Here is a 13,577-nt window from a genome sequence, read left to right as displayed (position 1 = left end):
CTGGAGATCTGAACACCTCAGGTGTTTTAATGTGTACCTATTGACCATCCTCAGGAAGCGACCACAACAATCGACTAATACCCAGGTACCTATTTACTGCTAGGTAAATATCCCTGCCTGGGATATTACCTGGAGTTTACCTGGAGAGGGTTTCGGGGGTCAACGCCCCTGCGGCCCGGTCTGAGACCAGGCCTCGTGGTGGATCAAGGTCTCATCAATCAGGCCGTCACTGCTGGCCGCACGTAATCCGAGGACAATTACAACACAGTTAATGCTATCTGTAAACCGCTGTACTTGTCGGAATCTTGTCTCCTGTCTTGCACAGTTCCAGTCTTCCAATATGTATTGTTTCTCGGCAGTTTGGAGGTCAGGAGTCATGACATCAACTTGTTTAAGTCCACGTTGCATACTGAATTAGAAGATTAAAACTAAGTTAAAACGTCGAGATACTAAGACAAAGTTTTCTGCGTAGAAATAACACCAGTAGGAGCAAGTTGGTATTTTGAGTCTGGACGATGTCAGACTGCAGCTGGCGCTACTATTTTACCTCGGCCACCTCATTGTCAATAAGTAAAAAATTGATATAGTTTTAGCTGACAAGATAATCTGATAATTACCGAACCATTGCCTGTATTAAGGAGATGATTCGGTAATTATCTGATTATCCTGATAATTTGGGGAGGGGGTGAATCTTGATGATTCACCCCCCTCCCCTCTTCCCCCAAAAGAAAAGTGAAATATACTTAAGTAAAGTCTTGCTATGCAAATTTTTATTCTGCGCCAAAACTAACATAGCAAACCTAACCTTGCAAATTTAACAAAGTCATTTACTTTACCTTGGGATAGATGTGTATCACTGGTGACCCAGAGTAGCTCTGTAGCACGGTGCGATTAAATTTTATTATGTATTTTTTCCGTGGGCGTAATATACATTTTCGTTTATATGACTTCAGACTTCTAAAGTGTCTCGGGTGTCAACCTGCCATCTGAACGTGTTTAAAAAAAACTGCCAAACTGAGAGGCAGGGAAATCTATGTTGTGAGAACAGTTGGCCCACAGGCCATGAACATCACGCTGGATACACAGTTTTACCAATAGTGACTCTCAACTACTTGGCATTAGTAATGCTGCGTCCACATTTGCAACTAATGTTTGCCGTACTTAATATTTATAAATTACACCGACGACGATGTTCATCTTTCACTACTGACTAACTTTGTCAACTTCGAACACAGCACAATATATACACTATGGGTATACCTCATACAGGAATAAAAATGATCAAAATAGAGAAAAAATGTCAAATAAAGGAAATGTTTTTAAAATAAAGAAAAGAGACACGAGGTAAAATGTCAGACGGATATATAATTCAAAGGAAGAACTGAAATGAACAAATTAAAACTAATTTCATGCACAATAAAATATATAAAAAACAGTAGATGCAACTTCCCAGTTGTTCGAAGACCAACTATATTGTAAATCAATCACATCCTTGAAAATCTCTCATATCCGGCCTTTAATATCTTTAAATCAATTTAAGAGACCTAAAATGGAAGAACCAGGGGCCACTTTGGATAAACAGTCTAATTCAACTAAACTATTAAGACTAATAAACACGCCTTAGACCAGCTGGGGGCGGGACAAAATACATTAATTCAGAAATTGCATTTACTAATAATGAAGACCTGGTATGGAAAATAACAGTAAGACAGTAAACTCATATCACAACTTAAGATAAGTTCAGACTAGCATACTCCCTGATCCAAATCAACAATATACACTCAATCGTGAGGGAATGTTCAAGAAATTTAATTTTAACAAGAATATCAGGTACAATCAAGTAAATCGCTATCTCACAAAATTATCCGGGAGAATCAATCAAATAACTCACTATCTCACTAAATTATCCTCGACATGAACTCAACGGCACTAAGGCATGCTCCACACATACCAAAACGAAGGAAGTGAGGGCTGGACAAGAGGAAGCGCACACTATATAAAAAGACTACGGATCGCAGAAATTCTCAACGCCGTTGACTTTTTGAACAACGAAAATAAATAATGGTTAGAAAGATGGTGAACATAGAGCTCAGACTGAATGCATCACACAGAATCCAGGTGACCGAGGGAGCAAAAATCCCAAGTGAAACAAATCCAAAATACTTTTCCTGATATATGCAAAATCCAGGACCAAAACAATATCTGGTATCAGGCCTTTAAGATAAGGAGAAGAAACATTCACTGACGATGACAAAGAAATGAGTGAAATAAATGCTAAAAATATATCTAAAATTCCCGACTAGTGACAGAGAAGGAATAGAAAGTTCCATGTGTGAGACTTGGGAGTGACGTCAGAAACCTCACATTCAAGGACAACAATGTTGCCAATGTTACTGCAAGGAAAAATGATAGGTTGGATACATAAAACTTTCAGGATGAGATGCTGAGACAACGATACTCTTTACATCACTGGTTCTCTCCAGGCTAAAATATTGTGTATAATAACAGCTCCCCTTCAAGGCAGGCGAGACTGCTTACTGGAAAACGTTAATACTCATCATCTGAATTATTGGGAATGCTTGAAATCCCTTCAACTCTATTCCCTAGAACACAACAGGGTGTTCCGTGTGTCGGTTGGCAGCGAAGTCAGCCCACAGTGTCCGTGGATCGATTTCCAGCGTAGGTGGAAACGTTAGACATGTTTCCTGACATATGCTTCCCCTGTTCACCCAGCAGTAAGTAGGTATCTAGTTGTTAGTTGATGTCTGTGGGTCGCCTCCTGCGGGTGGTAATATACCTTAGACAAGGATGGGCTTTGAAATGAGCTGAAGAAGGATAACTGTAAAATTGATTCGTGAAAAATATTATACCTGGAAAATCCTGAAGGGTAATGGTCCCAAACATGAACCCTGAAGTCACTCTGTATGACGAGATTTTGCAGACAATGTAAAACACCCACTAAAAAGCAGGAGCACGCTCAGTACACTAACAGAGAACTCAGAATGTCAGAGGTCCCTGACTCTTCAATGCCTTCCCTCCATGCAAGCCTTTGATATACCTTTGAAGAGTTTCGAGATTTTATCTACCCTCTGAGCCCGGCCATGGGCCAGGCTTGTCTGGTGCTTGCCCGGTCAACCAGGCTGTTGCTGCTGCAGGCCCGCTGCCCCACATATCCATCACAGCCTGGTTGATCTGGCACCTGGTGAAGATACTTGTCTAGTTTCCTCTTGAAGGCTTCTACACTGGTTCCAGCCGTGTTTCTCATATCCTCTGGTAAGATGTTGAACAGTCTGGGACCCCGGATGTTGATCCAGTGTTCCCTTATTGTCCCCACCGCACCCCTGCTCCTCACTGGGTTTATTTTACATTTCCTCCCATATCTCTCACTCCAGTATGTTGTTATGGCAGTGTGCAGATTTGGGACCAAGCCCTCGATTACCTTCCAGGTATATATTATCATGTACCTCTCTCTCCTCCACTCCAGTGAATACATGTTCAAGACTTGCAGGCGTTCCCAGTAGTTTAGGTGCTCTACAGGCTCAATGTGAGCCGTAAACGATCTCTGTATTTGTTCCAGCTCAGATATTTCTCCTGCCTTGAACGGGGCCGTCAGCACTGAGCAATACTCTAAGTGAGGGAGCAATAGCGATTTGAAGAGTGTCACCATCGGCATTATTTCCCTTGTTTTAAAAGTTCTTAATACCCACCCCGTCATCTTCCTGGCTGTCGTGATCTTTGTCTTGTTATGGTCTTTAAAAGAAAGGTCCGCTGACATAATTATTCCTAGGTCTTTTACGTGTTCCTTACGTTCTATTTGGTGACCCTCTTGAGTTTTGTATATAGTGTTCCTTTTGAGTTCTTCATTCTTTCCATACCTAAGCAGCTGGAACTTATCACCATTGAACGTCTTGTTGTTCTCCACTGCCCACTGGAAAATCCTGTTTATGTCTTCCTGTACTTTTTCAGTGCCCTCTACCTTACTGACTTTCATGCTTATTTTAGTGTCATCTGCAAATGATGATACGAAAATGTGCTGGGTGTGTTTATCAATGTCTGCTATGAGGATGAGAAACAGCAGAGGTGCCAGGACAGTACCTTGGGGCACTGAGCTTTTGACCTCGCTGATGCTGGATCTTGCCCTGTTCACTACTACTTTTTGTGTTCTGTGTGTTAGGAAACCGAAAATCCATCTGCCTACCTTCCCCGGAATGCCCATGGCCTTCATTTTGTGCGCTATCACTCCATGATTGCATTTGTCAATCGCCTTTGCAAAATCTGTGTAAATCACATCTGCGTTTTGGTCGTCTTCCAATGCCTCCGTAATTCTGTCATAATGGTTCAGTAGCTGTGACAGACAAGATCGTCCTGCTCTAAAACCATGCTGGTTCAGGTTATGTAGGTTGTGCTGGTCCATGAAATTTGTAGTCTGCCGTCTCATCACTCTTTCGAAGATTTTTATGATGTGAGAGGTTAGGACTACTGGTCTGTAATTTTTAGGTAGTACTCTACTACCTCCCTTGTGCAAAGGAGCTATGTCTGCACTCTTTAAGGTCTCCAGTACTTCACCTAGATCTAAGCTCTTTCTCCAAAGAATACTGAGGGCTCGTGCTAGTGGTACTTTGCACTTCTTTATAAATAGAGCATTCCGTGAATCTGGTCCAGGTGCTGAGTAACTGGGCATGTTGTCCATTTCTTTTCGAAATCTATGGGATTTGTACTAATGTCAGTCAGTTGGTCTGGGCGGCCTTCTTCTGGAGTGAAAAAATATTTCTGCATTTTCTAGCTTGCTGTCATTTAGTGGGTTACTGAACACCGACTCGTACTGTTCTTTTAGCATTTCACTCATTTACAAGCCTCTGACTATCTTCAAGACAGAACTGGACAAGCTCCTCAAATCAGTGCCTTAAGAACTAGGCTGCGATTCGTACGTTGGACAATGTGGTCAGCGGTAACAGCCTGGATGGCCAAGCCTTGATCCTCCAGGAGGAAGGTTTGAGACCTAGCCATTGAACTTCAGAAGCGTCCTTCGGATATCCTTCAGGCTAGCACCAACAACTGGTTGATCAGGGAAGCCTGGTCTAGGACCCGGTAGATAAAAGATCTTTTAGTGTCAATTAGCTTAAAAGAATGGCAAGAAATTATACGAAAATATAACCAACCTTGGAGCCGTGTTGGGCTGGAAACAAAGCCAGTGGCAAGTTCAGAGGCACATATATTAATGCAACTAAAGAAAATAACTAATGACAGTAGTATCCAGTAAAAAAACACCTCAGAAATAAAAGCCGGCCATTTTTGACTAATTTTAGGTCAGTGAATACGGTAATACTTCAAAGTGCAAACATGCTCTATTTATAAAGATATGAATTTGGGCTAGTTGCTGTTATCTTTGATCTGGGAAGGAAGGATATACCTTTAATAAGTTTTTTTTTTCTACTCCCAGAGCCTGGCCTTGGGCTAAGCTTGCTTGCTGTTGCTTGCCTGGTAAAGCATCAAATGGCAAGATAAGATCCCAGACACAGAAGTGCTGACTACAGCTGGCCTGCCTAGCATCTACACCATCCTAATGCAGACACAGCTTCGCTGGGCAGGTCACGTTGCTCGCATGCCAGACCACCGGCTGCCAAAGAAACTCTTGTTTGGCGAACTGCAGCATTTTAAAGCGCTCTCAAGGAGGCCAAAAGAAGCGCTATAAGGACACCCTTAAGACTGCTCTGAAGGCTTTCAACATCAACCACATTATGTGGGAGCTGATAGCTCAGGACAGGAATGACTGGCGAGCAGTTGTCCAGAAAGGGGCAACATCCTGCGAGGCAAGCAGAATCTCACTAGCTGAGCAGCGCAGGCAGGCGAGGAAGACCAGAGCCATCAGACCCCTCGATGCCGCCACCCTTCCCTGTCCACACTGCCAGAGAACGTTTCGTGCGCGGATTGGCCTGACAAGTCATCTGCGTACCCACCAACTTCGACCCCAGGATGACTAGATGGTCCTCGTCGAATCGACGGACAAACAACAAAGCAGGCTGTTGATCCTGGCAGCCCGCTGGCCCACATATCCATCACAGCCTAGCTGATCTGGCACCTGGTGGAGATACTTGTCCAGTTTCTTCTGGAAGACTTCTAGACTTGTCCCAGCAGTGTTTCTCATATATTCCGGTAAGATGTTGAAGAGTTTGGGATCAAGGATGTTCGTACACTTCCTCCCATATCTCTCATTCCATTATGTTGCTATGGCAGTATACAGATTTGAGCCCAAGCCCTCAAGTACTTTCTACGTATATACTATCAAGTATTTCTCCTCAGTTCCATCGAGTAGATATTCAAGACACTGAAGCGGAATTTAAATGCTTTACCGCATCTATGTGGGCTGTAAATATCTGTATCTGTTCCGGCTCTGATATCCTGTCAACACTGAACAATATTCCAAACCTTAAGATAGCATGAGCGATTTGAAGTGCTACCATTGGCAATATTTCCGCTGGTTTGAATGTTCTCATCATCCACTCCATCATCTTCCTGGCTGTCTTCACATTTGCCATGTGTTCTTTGAAAGAAAGGTCAACTGACATAATTACTTCCAGGACGTTCACGTGTTCCTTTCGTTCTACATGATGATCCTCTAAGTTTTGTATAATGTCCCATTTGGGATCTTAGTTTTCAGCTGTTTTCCTTAGCTTATTGTGGATTTTGCCGTTTACAACTACTGTTAGAAAAATGAAAATCCATCTGCCTACCTTCCCTGCTATGCCTATGGCACTCATTTTGTATGCAATCAACCGTTGATCGCATGTCAAACGCCTTGCAAAATCTGTGCACATTATATATTCCTTTCAGTTTTCTTCCACCACTTCAGCAACTCTGCCATAGTAGTTTAGCAGGTGTGACATGCGCTATCTTCCAGTTCTAAAACCATAATGGTCTGGGTTGTGCATATTGTGCTGTTCCATAAACTTTGTAATTTGGCCTCTCGTCGTTCTTTTGAAGACTTATGATGTGGGATGCTAGGGTTACTAGTGTGTAATTTTTGGCCAGCCCTCTACTACCTCCATAACTTATGCAAAGGAGTTACATCTGTACTCTTTAAGGTCTCTGGCATTTCATCTAGATATAGGGTCTTTCTCGAAAGAATAATGAGAACTCGTGTTAGTGGTACTTTGCGCCTCTTTTTTTATAAACAAGTTATTACATGAATCTGGTCCAGGTGGTGAGTGAGCGGGAAGGTTTCTTTCTTTTTCGAATTCTATGGTATTAGTTGATACGGCACAGCCTTCACCTTGAATGAAAAAAGTTTCTGCAGTCTCCACCGTACTTTCATTTAATGGGTCGGTGAACGTCAATTCGTTCTTTTAGAATTTCCCTAATTTCCGGTTCATCGTTAGTACATGTACCTCCTGTTATTAATGGTCCAATTATACAGGTAGCTCTTAGATTGGTTTTTGCATATGTACAGAAATATTTGGAGTTTCCTGCAATATCCTGGACGACTTTTTGTTGTCTTTGTTCTTCTCTCTGGTAGTACGACAGCTTAAAGTGCTTGTTCTAAATTGACTATCTCTCGGCTAAGATTATCCTACCTTCAAGGTGACATTCATGTTAAGCAATTCGGTAATCCTTTTTTTTTATCTTCTGTACAATCTTCTATGCTCTCTTTATATATCTGATCTTCTAGGTTACAGACCTCATATGCTTCTCTGTTACATTTTCCAGGCACTTGCTAGATTTCAAGATGTTCATGACATTCTCAGGATATGTCTGATAATTCTTGGTTAATTTTGCCCCCAGTCAACTCTGGTTATTGAAGTTAAATTTATTGGACATCCCTTCTCGTACATTATTGATGGAGTTCCCCACCCCTTAGTTTGTATTTCTGTGATGATGTGAGGAGAGTATATTGTTTTTGTGACTTATGTCTCTTGATTAGTTCCTCGTTTGTGATGACCAAATCTAGTGAACTTTTACTCCTGGTGGGAACAGTTATCTGTTGGTGCAAATGTAAACTTTTCATAAAGCCTCATTAGTTCCCTGGTATGTGCCTGTTGAAAGGGAGTGCTTCCAGGAACTATTTCTGGTAATATGTTGTAATGAGCCATCTTCCAATTTACATTTGGAAGGTTAAAATATCCAGGGAAGATAATATCTAATGTGGGGTTTTCCAGCCTTTCAAAATAGCTATCATCCTCATCTGATCTGTGAATTCATCAGTGGTTGCTGACAGTGGTTTATATACGAGGATAATTACCAGATTCCTATTTTCCACTTTAATTACCTAAAACTTCTACTGTATCATCCGATAAATTCAACTGTTCTGTGCAACAAAAGTATCTTTCACATATAGTCCTACTCCTCCTTGTGACCTTATTAACTCTCAACTACACACATTATAGTTATTTACTGTTATCTCACCACCCAAAACATTCATTGTACACATTTCTTTAAATCCTCCAAACATGGCATTCACTTCTGTGTGGAGCTCACTAACATAGCTAACTGTCATTTTTATTTGGTCTCAAACCCTGTTTGCACGAGGTAGGAGGATTTGTCATTTGAGATATTTTGGTTTGGTATGCGTTTTGTTAGTACCACTGAGTATGTATCACTTCGTATGGCACCTGATGTACATATTTGCTTTTTCAGTATTGACTGTACAATTGTCTGTAGTATGCTCGACCCTGTTGAGTGTATGACCGGCTTGGTTTGCTCCACTTCTGTGCACTTCTGTACCACCTGTTATACTTCTCGATTTATCCCCTTTTGTGGGTTTGCTCGTTTTCTTTGTCTAAAAGAGAATGCTGTTCATTTCTCATACCCCTACTTTCTCTGTAGCACTGTGTTCCTTTCACATGGTAGTCTGGGCAGCTAAGGCCATAACATTCTCTGAGCTGCAGTGAGATAAGTAACACTTGCTCTTATCATTTTCGAACATTTTCTGGTGTGTTCATACCAACATTTTTCCCATATATGTACATGACTTTAGCGTAGCATTTACAATGTCCTGACTGTCTACATTTACACTGTGGTAGACTCATTCTCGATTTCTGAGAAGTGATCTAGATTATCTTGTTTACTTTCCACTGCTTGTGTCGTCTCTTCCTTTGTATTTTTATCAGTCTTGCATCCTCATTTCTGTCTTTTTTCCTGTCTTGCATATCTGTCTCCACCCTTATTTCAACTGTCTTATCTACCTTCATCTTCCCACATCCCCCCCCATGTTCTGTACCCCACAAGTCACTTACAGATTAAATGAAAATGAGATAACTTTCCACGTTGAAATGAGGTGACAAACAGCACGGTTGACAGCTTATAGTATCCCACACTAATCACTCTGTGATAATCTTTTAAATGCATTCACTTCACTATGACCTCACAGAACCTCGCACTATTATTATTATTGTTGTTATTTACAGTACGATATGATAGTTCAACTTATCTGGCAGCAGCTCGCTGTATGTTTATTCACCGACTGCCACATTATTTCTTTACCCATCTATTACATCGTACACCTTGGATCATTTGAAAGACTTGTTTCAACTTTTCTTGCTAGATTCAAATATATAATTACTTTCATCAGATGGGTTTCTCACTCCGCAGACAATAAAATTTACTACAAAATGGGTAAACAGCCACTCACCATAATGACGACCCCCCCCTCCCCCACCCAAAAAAAAAATCGCCAGTGTTTTCCCTCTGAGATTTATTTATCCCATTTGTTTCGTACTTAGTGATATTACTAATTTCCTCTCTCCGTGCAGTATTCACTCTTTTTCCATCACAAACTATGGTGTGGCACATAAGGAGGTTTCCCAGTAACCGTTATGGGTGCGCACTGGTTGAAATTTGGCACTAATCTGCACTAAACATTATTCTCTTGTTCTCTTCAGAGTGCACTGATATTCCCTTCAAGTTTGTTTTTTTTTTTTTTGTTTTTTTTTTTTTGAAATGTTTATATGCACTTTTACAAGTTCACACTCATTTTCCGCGCTCTTTTGCTTCAAGGCCTGACAGAAGAAAAAATAAAAGACTATCTGGAGCTCATACACACGCGTGTGTTCCGTACGGTTTTCGCTTGAGCTCATTACTCTCAAATTCTTCTGCTAGTGTTTCTTTTCGTTCTTCAGAAAGTCTGCAGCAACCAAGTTCTGCAATTCTCTGTTAAAAAGAGCGCCTCTCTCTTTCCATCTTGCGTTTTCTCTTCTGTTTCTTCATTGTACATTCTGGAGCATCCTTCTAGTGCCAGCGCTTTTCTACGTTTCTGTCAACACATCCACCTAGTGTTCAGAGAGTCAACGCCCTCACGGCCCGATCCCAGACCAGGCCTCCCAGTGGACGTTGAAAAGTCTTGATCCTTCTCACCCCTGCTTTTCATTGGGGACACTTGGCATCATCTATCAAGCCTCTTTCATGGGATATGGTTGGTGTGTGTGTGTGTGTGTGTGTGTGTGTGTGTGTGTGTGTGTGTGTGTGTGTGTGTGTGTGTGTGTGTGTGTGTGTGTGTGTGTGTGTGTGTGTGTGTGTGTGTGTGTGTGTGTGGATTATAAGGTATCCCTTGCCTATTTCCATGGAGTACAGATCGAGGGGTTCAAAATGCTCCTGGTAATTTAGGTGCTTAACTGAATCTCTGTTAGCAATGAAGGTTCTCTGCACATTCTCCAAGTCTGCAATTTTGCCTGCCTTTAACGGAGCTATTAAGCACACAGGACTCCAGCCTAGAGAGAAACATAAAGAGCATTATTTTTCTTGCGGTTGTGTTTTTGCTGGCAACATTACCAGACGAAAGCAAAAGACTTGGCAGGCGATGCAATATAACCCCAGTGAAAAGTAGGGGAGCCATTGGTACACTAAGAGAAAACACAGTAAGTGTCCGGGGCCCAAGACTGTTCAACAGCCTTCCACCAGCCATAAGGGGAATTACCAATAGACTCCTGTACAGATACCTAAAGTCGGTGCCGGATCAGCCGGGCTGTGGTTCGTACGGTGGACTACATGCGGTCAGCTAACAGCCTGGCTGATCAGGCCCTGATCCACCAGGAGGCCTGGTCATGGACCGGGTCGCGGGGGCGTTGATCCCCGGAATACCCTCCAGGTAGACGCGGCGGTAAGGTACATTACAGGGCATGAAATACATTACAGGACGTGGTGGAAGTACGACGTTACAGGACGTGGTGGTAAGGTACATTACAGGACATGAAATACGTTACAGGACGTGGTGGTGCTGAGGTATAATATTACAGGACGTGGTGGTGCTGAGGTATAACATTACAGGACGTGGTGGTGCTGAGGTACAACATTACAGGACGTGGTGGTGCTGAGGTATAACATTACAGGACGTGGTGGTGCTGAGGTATAACATTTCAGGACGTGGTGGTGCTGAGTTGCAACATTACAGGACGTGGTGCTGAGGTATAACATTACAGGATATGGTGGTGCTGAGGTATAACATTACAGGACGTGGTGGTGCTGAGGTATAACATTACAGGACGTGGTGGTGCTGAGGTATAACATTACAGGACGTGGTGGTGCTGAGGTATAACATTACAGGACGTGGTGGTGCTGAGGTACAACATTACAGGACGTGGTGGTGCTGAGGTATAACATTACAGGACGTGGCGGAGCCGAGGTACAACATTACAGGACGTGGCAGAGCTGAGGTACATTACAGGACGTGGTGGTGCTGAGGTATAACATTACAGGACGTGGCGGAGCTGAGGTACAACATTACAGGACGTGGTGGTGCTGAGGTATAACATTACAGGACGTGGTGGTGCTGAGGTATAACATTACAGGACGTGGTGGTGCTGAGGTATAACATTACAGGACGTGGTTGTGCTGAGTTGCAACATTACAGGACGTGGTGCTGAGGTATAACATTACAGGATATGGTGGTGCTGAGGTATAACTTTACAGGACGTGGTGGTGCTGAGGTATAACATTACAGGACGTGGTGGTGCTGAGGTATAACATTACAGGACGTGGTGGTGCTGAGGTATAACATTACAGGACGTGGTGGTGCTGAGGTATAACATTACAGGACGTGGTGGTGCTGAGGTACAACATTACATGATATGGTGGTGCTGAGGTATAACATTACAGGACGTGGCGGAGCTGAGGTACATTACAGGACGTGGCGGAGCTGAGATACATTACAGGACGTGGTGGTGCTGAGGTATAACATTACAGGACGTGGCGGAGCTGAGGTACAACATTACAGGACGTGGTGGTGCTGAGTTACATTACAGGACGTGGTGGTGCTGAGGTATAACATTACAGGACGTGGTGGTGCTGAGGTATAACATTACAGGACGTGGTGGTGCTGAGTTACAACATTATAGGACGTGGTGGTGCTGAGGTACAACATTACAGGACGTGGTGGTGCTGAGGTATAATATTACAGGACGTGGTGGTGCTGAGGTATAGCATTACAGGACGTGGTGGTGCTGAGGTATAACATTACAGGACGTGGTGGTGCTGAGGTATAACATTACAGGACGTGGTGGTGCTGAGGTATAACATTACAGGACGTGGTGGTGCTGAGGTAAAACATTACAGGACGTGGTGGTGCTGAGGTATAACATTACAGGACGTGGTGGTGCTGAGGTACATTACAGGACGTGGTGGTGCTGAGGTACATTACAGGACGTGGTGATGGTTAAGCACATTACACGTGTTGGGGTGAGGTACATCATTACAGGACGAGATGAAGTACATCACAGGATGTGGTAGTGAAGCACATTAAAGGACGTGAAATACACAGCAGGACGTGGTAGTGAAGTCCTACAATATTGCAGGTCGGTGTAGTGCATTACAGGACGAAGTACATGAGGTGTACATTACTGAATGTGGCGAAGTTCAACGAAACAGGATGTGGTGATATGGAGGTACATTATAGAATGTGGTGGTGGTGAAGGACATTACAGGACGTGGTGGTGGGGCAGGTACATTACAGGACGTGGTGGTAGGGCAGGTACATTACAGGATGTGGTGGTGGGGGAGGGGGGTTACAAGACACTGTGTATAGGAGTGCAACCTATCATCTTAACTGTCATACTTTCACATAGAGGTTGCAGCCCATTTCTAGGTTGGATTATGTTTGATTACAATGAAAAAACTATAAATGTAAGATAAAGGACGATTTAAACATACAGTTTGCTGCGCGAACAAAAAATGGGCAAACTATGCCATATTTCAATTGCTCAAAGCACCATCAAGAGCCACCCATTTGACTGTTTTTACAACAATGACATGATGTCTGTGGTTAAAAGGACGGGATTCACAGGTGATAGTGCTATTACATGTTCTGGAAAAGTGGCGGTGATGGTGTAACCTCGGAACACAGCAAAATGGACCAAAAAAAGTGGATTTAATATATAAGGCGTCAATAAAGGTAAAAAACTTACTGCTGTGGGCGGCATCGACTGCCAAAGACAAAGGGGGGCTACTTCATAAAGAGTTTCATGGCCTAACATATCCCACATTCTCATAAGGGTTGCGAAGGAAAAGATATGACCTGTTGCGTACCTCCTCGTTTAAGTAATGTTCCAGGAGCAACAAACAGCTCCTTTACTGACATGATAATTAAGTTATAT

General features: G+C 42.8%; 1 protein-coding gene and 1 long non-coding RNA gene across 3 annotated transcripts in view; one reads left to right on the top strand and one right to left on the bottom strand.

Moving 5' to 3' along the window:
• The window catches only part of Nipped-B (Nipped-B cohesin loading factor), a gene marked incomplete in the record, with an annotated part of 502,160 nt that overhangs the window by 389,904 nt on the left and 98,679 nt on the right, over positions 1–13,577 (bottom strand).
• The window catches only part of LOC128700287 (uncharacterized), a 38,824-nt gene that overhangs the window by 904 nt on the left and 24,343 nt on the right, over positions 1–13,577 (top strand). The gene's annotated exons all lie outside the window — the stretch shown is intronic.

The sequence above is a fragment of the Cherax quadricarinatus genome, chromosome 2 (genome assembly GCF_038502225.1).
Source record: "Cherax quadricarinatus isolate ZL_2023a chromosome 2, ASM3850222v1, whole genome shotgun sequence".
Lineage (NCBI taxonomy): Eukaryota > Metazoa > Arthropoda > Malacostraca > Decapoda > Parastacidae > Cherax > Cherax quadricarinatus.
The sequence above is the reverse complement of the archived record's forward strand: the minus strand, read 5'-3'. Positions and strand labels throughout refer to the sequence as shown.